Here is a 14872-nt window from a genome sequence, read left to right as displayed (position 1 = left end):
AGGAGAAGCGCTTGAACCCGGGAAGCGGAGATTGCAGTATGCAGAGATCGCTCCACTGCACCCAAGCCTGGGCAAGAAGAGCGAAACTCCGTGTCGAAGGAAAAAAAAAAAAAAAGACTCATAGCTTATATTTTAGACTAAACCAAACAAATGCTTAGAAAAAGATTATTAATACTTCAGCCTTCTACATAGGAACCACCAATAATTGGTTGGGATGCAAATACTGAAAGGAAAATTGGAGCCCTTTAATGAATTTGATAGAATAAGGAATTGGGACTTCCTACATCTTTCAGACTGTCACCAAAATGAAAGATGGCGCGAGAAGGCGTTTTAAAAACAAAAAAGTATTTTTAAAGAAACTTAGTCCATAGAACAATTGTGCCCTTAGTCATTCACTGGTCCAACAGTGTGCTTTCTTATTTTCGTAAGATATATATGTAACAGATGCAATTGGTTACTGATCCTAATATCCATATTGGGTACTCTTTCCTCCTTTCCAAATTTGTTCAGCTCTCCACCACTTCCCCGGAGTCCCTTTTGGGAAGACACAACTCCAGCAACAGCCACAGCAGATTACTTGTAGGTGATTCCTCTCCCTACAGGCATGTATCCAGTGTGTTAGTAAATCCTGTTGGCTCAACCTTCAAAATACGTCCAACATCTATCACTTAGCACCCTTACCTGCATTCTGGCCCAAACCATATGTTTTCTCTAGGTAATTGTATTACCCTGCTAAATATTTTATACCCGCTTACCCCTTTAGTCTGTCCACAACAAACAGCCACATGATCCTTAAGGTTTAAATAATTCCTGAACTTAAAACAATTCAGTGTCATTCCAATTTACTCACTGTTAGCCAGTCTTCACTATGACTTTAAACAGCATTTCTCAACCTGGGCACTATTGACAGTCTGGATAATTCTTTATTGGGGGTATAGAAGGAGGAGGAGGATTGAGAGGTAGGCTGTCCTGTACATTGTAGGGTATTTAGCAGTCTCCTTGGTCTCCTCAGCACTCCCTCCCACTCAAGTTATAACAACCAAAATGTCCCCCAACATTACCAAATTTTGCCAGAATTGCCCCTCGTTGAAAACAACAGTGATCTACCTGTTATGCACTCCCACTCCCCAATCTCCTATTACTCTCTTCAACCACAGTGGCCTGCTGTTCTCAGGAACGTTGCACATTTCCTGCCACTTGGACCACTCTTCAACCTGGTATGTGTATGACCTACTCCATCACTTCCTTCAGGTCTTTATTTAAAAGTCATTTCAGTGAGACCTTTCGTAAACATCCTATCTGAAATTTCAAGCCACCCACAATATCTCATAGCCTCTTTCTCGGTATTTTCCCCTAGAACCTACTGCTATACAGCCATATATTATACAGTTTATTATTTATTTTGACAAAAGACAATCTTTTTCAGTAAATTGTATGTTTCAGGAGGTCAGGCAATATTTTTGCCTGTTTTCGTTACTACTGTACCCCAACCCCTAGAAAGGATATAGACAACCATTTCCTTCTTAAATGAATAAATGAATAATGCTGGCCCCATTCCAATTCCCATGATTGGTTTAGACACTATAAAATAAATATGTGTCGAGTCTAGGTAACAAGAGGTGAAAAGAAGTTTCCTGGACACATTCTTGAAAGAGATAGTCTCTGATGTAATGGTTAAAATGGCTGCAGTCATCGTGTGACCATGAAGGTGGAAAAAAGTACTAATCTAAAGCCCCAGGAATGGCAGAATATTCAACAAATGTTAGAACATCTAGACATCCATATATACAAAAACAAAAAAAGAAGAAAGAAGAAAAACTCAACCCTTAATTCATACCCCATGTAAAAATTAACTTGAAACTGATCATACAGCTAAATCTAAATACAAGATGTAAATCTAAAACCTTTTAGAGAAAACCTAGCAGAAAATCTATAATCTTTAATTGTGTGTAATTATAAAGTATAAAAAATTTAAAAGCTGGAAACCTAAAAGAAATTGTTAATTTAACTTCATCAAAATGAAAAACTTTCACTTTTCAAAATACACTATTAAGTTACCAAGGATTTGGAACAACTTGGAACTCTCTTATATTGCTGTTGATAGTACAGCCACTCTGGAAAACAGTTTGGCAGGTTCTTATAGTGTCAAACATACAATTAACATACAACCCAGCATTCGCATATTTACCCAAGATAAATCCAAACCTGTATCCACACAAAGAATTAGAGCAGCTTCATATGTAATAGCCAAAAACTGGAAATAAATTTCCATCAACTGGTGAATGAATAAGCAAATACACAATGAACCATCACTCAGCAATAAAAAGGAGCAAAGCACCAGTATAGTCAACAAGCTGGATGAATATCAAAAACACAATGCTATGTAAAAGAAAGAAGACACAAAGGAGTATATACAATATAATCCTTTATTCGAAATTGAAGAGCTGGGATTGGCTGCAAAGAGCTGAAACATTGCAAATGTTAAATTTCTTTACTGTGGTAGTAGATACATTATTATACATTTGTCAGAATCCCTCTAGTTGTACACTTAAAATTGAATTATATATAAATTATGCCTCAATAAAATCAATTTAAAAGAATGGCAAAAGAGAAAGATAGGAAGATCCTGAGTCTTTGAGGCCATTATTGAACTACTAATTCAACTAATCGTGAACCACCATATTTTCATCTTCATCCATGAGGTGTTAAGTGTTCTTATTTAAACCACTTAGCATTGATTTTTATATTTCTTGCAGCCAAAATCTTCCTAACAGTAAAATAAAGTTTCAAGTTTCATAAGTGCCAATGATTTTTAAATGTTAATAAATTTGTACTAAATAAAAATGGCAACAGAGGAGCAGGTAAACCTATATTGAGAATATGTGTTTTTTTAAAGTGTTGGGATTTAATGCAGAATTTTATGATTCAGAGCATATTGCTGTGTGTATGTTTCAAGATGAAAACTGACAGAATATAGAAATACAAATTTTGGAACTAGTGAAAGAACATCTTCTGAATGAACATGATGAGAAACAAGAAAGAAAAGAGAATCTAGACATGAAAGCACTGAAGTGTGAGTCATCAGGAAAAAAATATGGGGAAAACTAGGTTTTCAAACAAAGCTATTTTGATAGATCTTACAGGCTATGAATGATTCACCACAAACACACACACACAAAAGGACTTCCTTGGCTGTATGCCAACTTGTAGGTATGGCATGGGTTCTGCTTTTCAAAGAACCAGGTGCTATAAAATGCTTACACTGGTTAAAAAGAAAAAGAAAAACCCAACCATTTAGTAAGCATACTTTACAAGGCCAGGATCATTTCAAATCAATTAAAGTGTTAAAGATGATACATAGACAAAACATTCAGAAAAAGCCAATATTTGTTACTTAAAGTGAGATAAGATCATATCAGTGGAAACGTTTTGCCTGCCAAAGAAGGTAGCTAGTTTTCTGCTTTATAAAAATCAGGAGGCCATTTGCACTCATAAACTTACAATCTCTAAACAGCTAAGCAGTTCCTGACATAGAAATTTTGAAAATGATAGAATTCAGGTGAATGGAATTCCAAGCCCATTAGATACACAATCAGACCAAATACCTATGTCCTCTGCATTCTTTACATATAAGATAATTATAAAGTATAAACTTAATCATCTAAATGACATAATTCTTGATTGTCTATATAAATGAAGGATTAGAATATTAAAAATAATTTAAAATGTCATATCAGTATGTCATGTAAACCAAAAAGTATCTGAGATAAGTCTCAATCAATTTAGAAGTTTGTTTTGCCAAGGTTAAGGACATACACAGGATATAGCCTCAAGAGGTCCTGAGAACATGTGCCCAAGATGGTTGGTTTTATATATTTTAGGGAGACAGAAGACATCAATCAATACTTGTAAAATGTACATTGGTTCAGTTTGGAAAGGCCCGACAGCTTGAAAGGGGGGTGGGATGAGGGAGTTCCAGGTCATAGGTGGATTCAAAGATTTTCTGAGTTTATCTAAAGACCTGGAATCAGCAAAAAGGAATATCTGGGTTAAGATAAGGGACTGTCGAGACCAAGGGTATTAGTTTACTGATGGAGCCTCCAGGTAACAGGCTTCAGAGAGAATAGACTTTAAATGTTTCTTATCAGACTTAAAAAGATGCCAGATTCTTAGTTAATTCTCTCCTGGATCAGGAAAAAGACTTGAAAAGGGATGGGGATTCTCTACAGAATGTAGATTTTCTGCACAAGAGAAAGTTTGCAGGGCCATTTCAAAACATGTCAAAGAAATATATTTGGGGGTAAAATACTACATTTTTTTTCAGGGCCTGGTATCTGTCATGTTGGTATCTTACTGCTGTGAAAAGTCTGTCTTGTCAGTCTTAAGGTCTGTGCTTTAATATTAATGCTGGTCAGTTGTGTGGGAATTTCAAAGGGAGGAGGGTGTAATGAGGCATACCCAAACACCCATTTCCATCATGGCCTGAACTGGTGTTTCCAGTTAACTTTGGAATGCCCTTGGCTGAAAAGATGGGTCCATTCAGTTAGTTTGGGGGCTTAGAATTTTATTTTTCATTTATAGTCAAAAGTCTCAATAAAATTTTTTTAAGGATATTAATTTGTAGAACCCTGCTGCCAAACAATGTAAATGTAAATATGTATCAGATTGTCTCCCAAACAACTGAGTGTAGTAAACCAAATATTGACTAGCCAAAAGTGGTGTGATTCTTATCCTGTCCATTCCCCAAATACAAGCACCATAAAAGGTTAATTATAAGACTATATTTACACTCTACATCCTTTTTTTCCCCCAATTAGCATCCCTGCAGTAACCAAAAACATGAGCTGGATAAGGAGAAGAGGAGCTGGCTGAATGATTTGTAAGCAGAAGCTGAATGTTCAGTAAGAATAGTGTTGATGATGCATTCAGAGGAGAGGTAATAAATAGTTTCCCTGTGTGTCGTGTAAGCCATGCTTTTAGGCTTTCCTTTCGGGCGATTGCAACAACATCCTCCAAGGGACTTGAAAGAACCTTCTGTTCCCCAAATATTCCTGGCCATTCCCAGTGACTATCTCAGATATGCTCTATCACTTTTTCTCTCCTGCTGTGAACCTTTTGGTTGATATCTACTGTTGAGACATAGTTTACCCAACAAATTAGGTGGAAGTACCTGGCTAATGTTGCTAGCTGCCTTCTTCCACTCAACTCTATCGCTGACATTCTGTAGCTTGCAAGGCATCGAAATGGACCTGGGTTTTCTGCAACCCTTAAAACACTTAAGTTGTGGTCTACACAGAAGCAAAGGCTTTTCCTGTCCCTTTGGGTCACAATTTCTCTTACTGCTTTACTACTTCCACTACAGGGGCTAACAAATGTTTTAATGTAAACAGTGTATTTAGGTTTTCTTCTAAGTCTCACTGCCAATTTCAGGACATAAGCATGCAGTTCGGAGCTAGTAGACACAACAAGTGAAAGACATTATGTTATATTCAGAGTTATTTTCCTTTGGACAAACCTAGTCTTCCTGAGTACCCCTTCGTTACCTGTTATACTGAGTTATCTCACTGAAGATTCCTTGTTATTTCAGGCAAATAAACTTGGATGTCTCTGGATCTAGAAATGAGTGAAAAATATAGATTCCATCTGAGATATACACCATTATCAAATTACTTAAGATATACCAATATTTAAATCTATTTATTATAAAATACATGCTTACCAGGGCAACATAGCGAGACCCTGTCTCTACCAAATTTTATTAATAAAAAGTAGAAAAAAAATTAGCCAGGTGTGGTAGTGTGTGCCTGTATTCCCAGCTACTCAGGAGGCTGAGGTGGGAAGATTGGGAGCCTGGGAGATTGAGGCTGCAGTGAGCTATGATCACAACGCTGTACTCCAGCCTGGGCAACAGAGTGAGACTCTGTCTCAAAAATAAATAAATAAATAAAAATAAAATACATGCTTATAGTAAATATTGAAGAAAATATCAAGAAGTAATTATAGAGGGGGAAATTGCCCATAAAAAAATTTTAAAAATAATCTCTGTTAACATTTTAGTGCATGTCCTTTCAGTGTTTTGTTTTTTATCCTGTAAAAAACAAAAGGCATCAAAAATGGACCTGGGTTTTCTGCTTTCTAGGTTATATGCTTCTATAGTTGTACTCAAATTGCGTGTATATAATATTTTTATTCTGCTTTTTTCAGTTAGCAGTATAACAAACATATTTTCCCCCTCTCCAGTCGTCAGTCATGATCCCCCATCCTTAAACAATTAATCACTAAATCCTGAGTCTTTAATACACTTATTGAGGTAATGAGTTGGGGAAAGACAAGGAGTGATCTCAGGAAGCCAGGGAATTCATATTGAAATAAAAAGAAATGCTAGGGAGAAAAATAATTAAGAAGACTAGAGGAGAAACAGAAAATACAGGAATTCAATCCTGTTGGATGTAGGAGAAAGTTTTAGGGAATAAGGAGAGAGGAATATGAAAGTTTTTTGTGGAGAACAGCTGCTCTGAGATAACTGAAACTGAAAGAGAAAGAAAAAGAGCATTTTTAAGAGTTGAATGTACTTCCCCTTTTGGCAATGTTCTGAGGAAGTGCAATAAGGATGCACATTGCTTTCAGTTATCTTTGGCTGCAGGAGAATTGTTTCTTGGAATATGATACTATGTGAGGATCTTTTCAAAATGAGGGTATAAACTGGCCAGGATGATGTAGGTTTTATAATAGCTTTTAAAATTGTTTTATTTTTACATAAATCAGATAATACCTTACTTGCTGTTTCACATCTTGATTTTTATCAACTAATAGTATTGTGGCTTCCCCAACCTGTATCAATGTATAAATATTTTATCATATTCCAGTTGTACATGTTTTCTAATATTCCATAGTGTAGATGTATCATCATTTAACCATTTTTATTTAGATGAATATTTAGGTATTTTTAATTTTATTCCAAATTATCAATAAAGCAGAGATGTTAATCAGTCTTATTTCATCAGCACCTGTAGTAGTGACTGAGGTGTGGTTGAGGCTTGCATATTAAGTTGATAAAAGACAGATCAACAGGAAAAAAGACGTATGTATCTTTATTGATGCTAAATTTTTTTATGTGCATAGGGTCTCGCAGAAAGAAAGTGAAAACCCAAAGAAGCAGTTAGTCTTGGGGGCATGTATACCATTTTGAAAAGTGTGATGTATTATGGAGAAGTGACTAGACAAAATAAATGAAGGCTCCTAGGGGCAGTAAACTGTGGAACAGTGACTAGGAAATCTAGGGTAGATAAAGCTTGTTTAGTAAGTTTTGTTAGGCAGATAAGAATAATCATCCTACTCTTGGAACTGGATAGAAAAACACCTTTACAAATGAAAATCTGTGTTGCCTTTACAAAGGAAAATTTATAGACCACTGTTAGGCAGAAAGGAGGAGGCCAGAAAGTTCTTCCTGTGTGTGCCCGTATTAGTCCATTTTCACACTGCTATTAAGAAATATCTGAGACTGGGTAGTTTATAAAGGAAAGATTTAATTGACTTACAGTTTAGCATGGCTGGAGAGGCCTCAGGAAACTTCAAGTACCTGTTTCACAAGGCGGCAGAACAAAGAGAGAGCAGGGGAAACCGCCACTTATAAAACCATTAGATCTTGTGAGAAATCACTCACTATCACAAGAACAGCATGGGGGAAAACCACCCCCGTGATCCAGTCACCTCCCACCGCGCCTTTCCCGCAACCCCTGAGGATTACAATTCGAGATGACATTTGGGTGGGGACACAGAGCCAAACCACATCAATGCTCCTCCTCAATTGCTTTCAGCTCCAAATCATCCTTATATCAAAGTGGCATATTTTGGAGTGTCATATTCTAATTCCTATATTGGCATGTGGCAGGCAATGAAATAAATGCTTGTTGATTTAATACTTGCTACACTGCCTATTTTTCCGTCTTTTATATTTTCCCATTGAGTTGGCAAATTATTGTGTTGTTTTAATTTTTATTTTTCTGATTACTAGTAAGGTTAAGAAACTTCTCATTTATTAGGCATTTGTATTTTATAAAATTAGCTTTGTCCATAGCTCTACCCATTTTTCTACTCAGTTTGATCATTTTCTGGAAACAGTTTCTTTATTGGCAAAAAGAAGGGAGACATATTGCAGGAGTATTGTAAGGTTTAAATGAGAAGATGGCAAAGAACCTAGCACAGTAAATATCTCCTTAGATATGAATGTACTTCCTCAATTTCCTCAGTCCCGAGAATATTCTTGAGAAGGAAGGTATTGGTCCACATCTTTTAAAACACTCATTTGAAAAATAGGGGATTTTGTTTCTGTGTCTTCCACAAACAGCTTTTTTCTTTAAGCTTTTCATTGCACACACGCAGATGTTTATGGAACAAGAGTCAAAACCTACTTCTGCATCCCTCACTGCACCTGCCCCCTTTCCCATAGAAAATAAACAGATTCTAAGGTCTTTCAGTTTTTATTCTTAGGGCCTATAGACCTTGAGCTCAGTTTGTCTGAACTAAAATTATATAGGATCTTGAGTACTTGATAAAGAGTTTAGCCTTGACATTATAGACCTTGGCTGTGTAACACGGAAGTCATGAAACACCTGCGACCATTTACATTTAAACGAATCAAGACAGGGGAATGGTGGCTTGTGCCTGTAATCTCAGCAATTTGGAAGGCTAAGGCAGGAGGATTGCCTGAGCCTAAGAATTGGAGATTAGCCTGGGCAACATGGTGAGACCCCATCTCTAAAAAAATACAAAAATTAGCTGGGCATGGGGGTGCATGCCTATAGTTTCAGCTACTCGGGAGTCTGAAATGGGAGGACAAGACTACAGTGAGTAGTGACTGCACCACTACACTCCAGACTGGGCAACACAGTGAGACTCTGTCAAAAAAAAATAATTAATTAAGATTAAGCAAAATGAAAAATTCAGTACCAGTTTTATCAGTTATGTTTCAAGTGTTCCTTAGCCATATATACCTAGTGGCTACCCTATTGGACAGTATAGATTATAAAATATTTCCATCACTATAGAGAGTTATGTTGGACATCACTTCTATAGACAATAGAAAATCACTGGAGACTTGAGCAGGAGGCTAACACTAACTGCTCATGTGTGATAACCACACAGAGTGATATGTATGAGAAGGGTCTATTCTTTTATTTCTATTTTTTATTTTTTGAGACAGAGTCTCTCTCTGTCATCCAGGCTGGAGTGCAGTGGCACCATCTTGGCTCACTGCAAGCTCCGCCTCCCAGGTTCATGCCATTCTCCTGCCTCAGCTTCCCAAGTAACTGGGACTACAGGCACCTGCCACCACGCCCAGCTAATTTTTTGTATTTTTAGTAGAGACGGGGTTTCACTGTGTTAGCCAGGATGATCTCAATCTCCTGACCTCGTGATCTGCCCACCTTGGCCTCCCAAACTGCTGGGATTACAGAAGAACGTTCTATTCTTTAGCCAACACCATATTTTTTTGACTACTGTAATTCTAAACTTCATTTATTTTTTTCTTGGTTTTACATATTATTTTTGTATATATAAATATATATTAATTTGAACATAGAGAAGTTGTGGAAGGCATATACCATCTTGATACTGATTACATTGGGTTATCTCAGCATATAGAGAGGGTTAGAGTAGATTAATGCTTTATTTTAGACCTCTGGCACTTTTTACTCATTATAACAAAGAAAAATTCATTTGTGTTATTTCTATAAAATGAAATTAATGATATACCCACTTCACCACATTTATTTTTTAAAAAAGATCCTAAGGGATGATAATTTAGTACTACGTAGAATGCAGATACTTTGTAGGAATATATGTTCCTTTTTTGCAATATAGAAAGCCCAAAGTAATATTATTATATCAAAAATACTCCCTTTCCTGGTGGAAAAGGATGTACGATGCTGCTTCTACTCTACTTCCTATCTACCAGATATAGTAGGTGAGAAAAAAAATGTCATACAATTGGGACCACTTCAATAAGCAATTGGATAAAATTAATGATACGTTGATCTCAGTTCTGAAAAGACTGGGCTTTATTTAGCTGTCTCAGACATATAAGAAAAAAAAAATTACTCTTTTTCAAGGATGTTTAAGCGGATACTTATAAACCACTCTTATGAAGTCTTTCTAATGGATAACAACCATAACTAGTAATGGAAGTTCTGTCTTCTAAGATATTTCCCCATTTATATAGTTCAAAAGAACAACTCTATTTTGAGGACAGTGTTTTTTACATAGTAATCTCATTGTATACCCAAATATTATCCACATTTTCCTATTTTATATTTTCACACATATGTGGTTGGGTCTCATCTGATGCCACTTCAATTCACTTACAAAATAGAAGAATTCTACTGCCCTTTCATACATCATGGAGCTTTCTCTCTTCTCCCCTTCCAAGTTATAGAGAAGAAGGCTACAAAAATCTTCTGCCCTAGAAGTAAAGTTAGAAATGTTGAATTGATTGGATAAAGGTAATGAACATTCAAATATCAGTATATTGGAGTGAGTCAATAATGTGAAATATTTATGACAGTGCTGATTCATTTCATAAGGCTACTCAATCAACTATGAAATGCAAATGTTACTCGAGTCATGAAATCTTCCCCTGAAACTATCTGGACAATCTGTTACAGAATAATTCATGCTTCATACATATTGTTGTGTTTTTAATGTACATAATAGTTTCCTGGAATCCAGTTCCAACCCATAACAAAAATAAACTGATAAATAGATAATAGGTGAAACAGAGAGTAAGGAGACCATAGATGGTGAAGAAATCTGCGAAAACTTCTGGGTAATGTAATGATAAGAGCAGGTTTTTATCTCCCTGCTCCCAAATTCCCGTTGAAATGTCCAATATAATATTTTTAAGGGGGAAGGAGGAAAATAATTCTATGGTAGCAACAGAAAGGAAAGATGAATACTGGCCACATGCAGGAAACTTTGGGGGCATTTCTGTTAAAAGTAATACAGATAGGATTATACTGTTGGAAGGCATGGAGTACCCATGTCAAACATCCCCTTCTAGAAAAGCAATGTACTCATAATACAGTAGAGAATATACTAACCAATTAATACCACCACACCTTGAGATTTGGAGGTATTAGGGCTAAAGATAAATCTCAGGCATCATGTCATCAAGAGCACATCCTCATTTATGTTGAGCAAAACATTTGGACCATATCATATGTCTGCGAGGCCTCATGGGGCAATGACCTGGCACCATTGAAGCTTGTCCCGACACCAAGAGTGAACCACCAAGCATTTAGAATAGTACCTAGTTTACAGATATTCAATAAATATTTTGAAGGAATAAATGAATTTTTTTTAAGAGATACACCTAATGTAAATAACGAGTTAATGGGTGCAGCACACCAACATGGCACATGTATACATATGTAACAAACCTGCATGTTGTGCGCATGTACCCTAGAACTTAAAGTATAATGATAATAAAAAAAGATTATAATCAAGGAAAAAAAAAGAAAAAAAAAATCCTCTGCAATCTGGTATCAGCCTGCCTTTAGCACTGCCTTGAGGAATGAAGAACAAAGGTGAGAGATGCTCTCATGCTCTAAGGCCAAGATAAATTGACAGAATGGAACAGAGGGTAAGATGGAATGGCCAGAAACAGCAATTCAGATTCATTCACTCACTCATATATTCTTTGAGCTTGACTGAAGAGGGAGAATATAATAAAAGAAACCATCCTGCCTTCTTAAAACTTAGAGCCTTGTAGAAGGAACAGCTGTTAAATAATCACTGGGAAAAACTATAGGATTCTATTAGGAGCCATAATAGGAGGAGCTGATTTCAGCAGTCAGGCAGGATCATGGGAGCAACACTTTGAGGGAGTACCACTTGAAATGAGACCTGAAAGATGAGGAATTGGTAGCAGGCAAACTGGGGAAGAAAGAACATTTCATGGAGAAAAGGACATATGCAAAGTCCTGAGGTGGGAAGAAATTTGGTAAGGCCCCAAAACAACAGCTGTGAGAGGTGATAGCAGAAAATGATTCTGAAAGGTAGGCAAAGAACAGACCATACTGAAATTTGTGAGTTTAAATATTTTTGACTTTTTCCTAAGTAAAATAAGCAACCCACTCTTCCTTAAATAAGAAAATAATATGATATTGTCTATATTTTAAGACTAGCTACTAAGTAGAGAATGATTCATAGTGAGAGGTAGCAAGTAGTTATTAAAGTTTGTAAGCACCTACCTAGGATCCTCAGAAATTATTTGGGAAGCAACTAGATTATCCGTACTCACATTGCATAGGAGCTTGAGTTATTTTATTTCTATGACAAAGGAAAGAGTTGATCTAGACAAGACATAGTCTGGTAGGAAATTATATCAGGTTAACAGAAACCATGTCCATTTCTTTTTGGCTATAAAACAAGACAGGGAAAGCACAGATGGCTCTCTGTGGATGACCAAACTGGGGAAAATTATCATATTTCAGGAAAGATCCTATAGTTTAGACTACATACCTTCTTTGAAGAATCAGACCTGCCTTCTTTTAAAAATAAATTTGCTATGATAAGCAGAAAATCCTTCTAGGAAAATTTGGATTCATATAAATGTAAATAACAAAGAGGATATTTTTACTTATGAAACTAAAGGTAACATATATTAATTTACTATTGTTGATTAACAAATTACCACAGACTTAGTGACTTATACAATATAAATTAATTCTCTTACAGTCTAGAGGTCAGAAATCCTAAAATCAGGATGTCAGCAGGGCTGTGTTCCTTCTTGAGGCTCTAGGGGAGAATTCATTTATTTGACTTTACAAGCTTCTAGAGGACATCCGCATTCCTTGACTTGTGTCCCCATCTTCCGTCTTCAAAGCCAATATTATAGCTCCTTCCAGTTTTTCTGTCTCGGACCCTCCTTCTTCCTTCTTAGAAAGCCCTTCGTGATTACATTGTGCCTTCCCAGATAATCCAGGATAATATTTCCATCTTAGGATCCTTAATGTACTCATATCTGCAAAGTCCTTTTTGCCATGTAAAACAACATATTTATAGAGCTTCAAATATTCTTCTTTATGACACTAAATGGGAGAAAGAAAGGAGTGTCAACCACAGAGTTGTAAACAAAATGATGGTGCTTAAAAATTCAAAACACAGTCAAGTTATCCTTATGCATGAAAGCAAACATAGAGATATTTTCAAATACATAAATGTCAGAACACATATGCTATAGACTGAGTGTCTGTGTCCCCCCAAAATTCATATGTTAAGTCCTAACACCCAATGTGATGATACGTGATGGTATTTGTGAAGCAGGTTCACTGTGCACTGGATATCAACTTATCTGAATCTGGTGAGACAGAACACCCACACACAACAAATTACATGAAGCAGATTTGCCACTTACAGATAGGCAACAAGAGACAGCAGAAGCTAAGATTCATGGTGAGCTAGTTTCCCAAGGCTCAGGAAAGCTGGCTGGGGTACATGGTATCTCATCTATGCATGTCCCACTTGCACATTAGCAGAGGGGCTACAAAAAGCAGCCAGTCCTGTGTTTCATACTGTGATGCCACATGAGATGCTGAGCTAAAGCACTGAAGGACATCCTATCCTATCCTAGGGGAGGGGAGACTGGAACAAAGCCTAGGCTGTCCCAGCTAGCTCCCCTTCATCTCAAGATTTCACATTGCCAGCACATTCTACAGTTATTCTTGAGAAGTGCAATTGAGAAAGGATGGAGAACTGCATCAGTCCAAGGCCACCCAGAGAACTGCAGTATTTGCAGGTGGGACCTTTGGAAGATGATCAGCTCATAAGGGTGGAGCTCTCATGAACAGGATTAGTGCAAAATCCCTACAAAAGGGAACACAGAGGGCTCCCTTCCCTTTTCTGCCATGTAAGGACACATGCTATTTTATGAAACTGACAGCGTGTCCTCACTAAATGAATCTGCCGGTGCCTTGATCTTGGAGTTCTCACCCACCAGAACTGAATACATTTGAGAAATAAATCTCTTGTTTATAAAGCCACCCAGTCTATGCTATTTTGTTATAGCAGCCTGAGCTGACTAAGACAACATACCAGGACACTTAGACCAACTAAAAGCCTAGGGAAAAAAAACATTAAGTAGGAGTCAAAAGTAAGAATATAGCTTCCTTTCTATCTGTTCATAACCACAACAACTCCTATAGAAGATTTTTGTCTCCTGAATCCCTTTAAAGAAAAGTCACTCTGTAGAAGTAAGAAATAGTTTGGATTTGATTGAGTTTTCTAAGAGTGAGTGAAGAGGAAGGAAGACGGACAGGGAAGACAGATCAACCAGAGAGATGATATGAAGCTGTGTAGGGTAAGAGCTCATTGTAAGACAGGGTTGTGGGATGGACAAAGAACCTGTTAAGAATGATTGTGTCTACTGTTCCACTCAGAGTTGTTTGGATTGTTATAATTTCAATTCTTCTTCTACCTTCCTTCCATTTTTTTAGTTTGTATGAGTGAATGTGTAAATTGAAGAGTCCATGTTCCACAGCTGAGCAGATATGATTCAAATCAGAGATAGCACAATTCAAATCAGAAAAAGCAGCAATCCAGAGGTAGCAATGAGAACAAAAGCCTCTGAAAGTCCAGAAAATTTTAGGAAGGAGTTTTGAGTCAATTTTACCTAGCTTTTGAGAGAATGGGAAAGATGTAAACTATCATTTGGATTGTAAATGAATTAGGGAAATTATATCTGCTGGACACTGGTAGTGTTAAGAATCTGATGTCTACATAATCATTTTAAATATCATTTTAAAATGTACTTGAATGTTTTCTTTATTTTAACTCTCAACTTCAATGGTTTATTTTTCTCTACCCTTACTAAAGC

The sequence above is a fragment of the Colobus angolensis genome, unplaced genomic scaffold (assembly GCF_000951035.1).
Source record: "Colobus angolensis palliatus isolate OR3802 unplaced genomic scaffold, Cang.pa_1.0 Scaffold201, whole genome shotgun sequence".
Classification (NCBI taxonomy): domain Eukaryota; kingdom Metazoa; phylum Chordata; class Mammalia; order Primates; family Cercopithecidae; genus Colobus; species Colobus angolensis.
The sequence above is the reverse complement of the archived record's forward strand: the minus strand, read 5'-3'. Positions refer to the sequence as shown.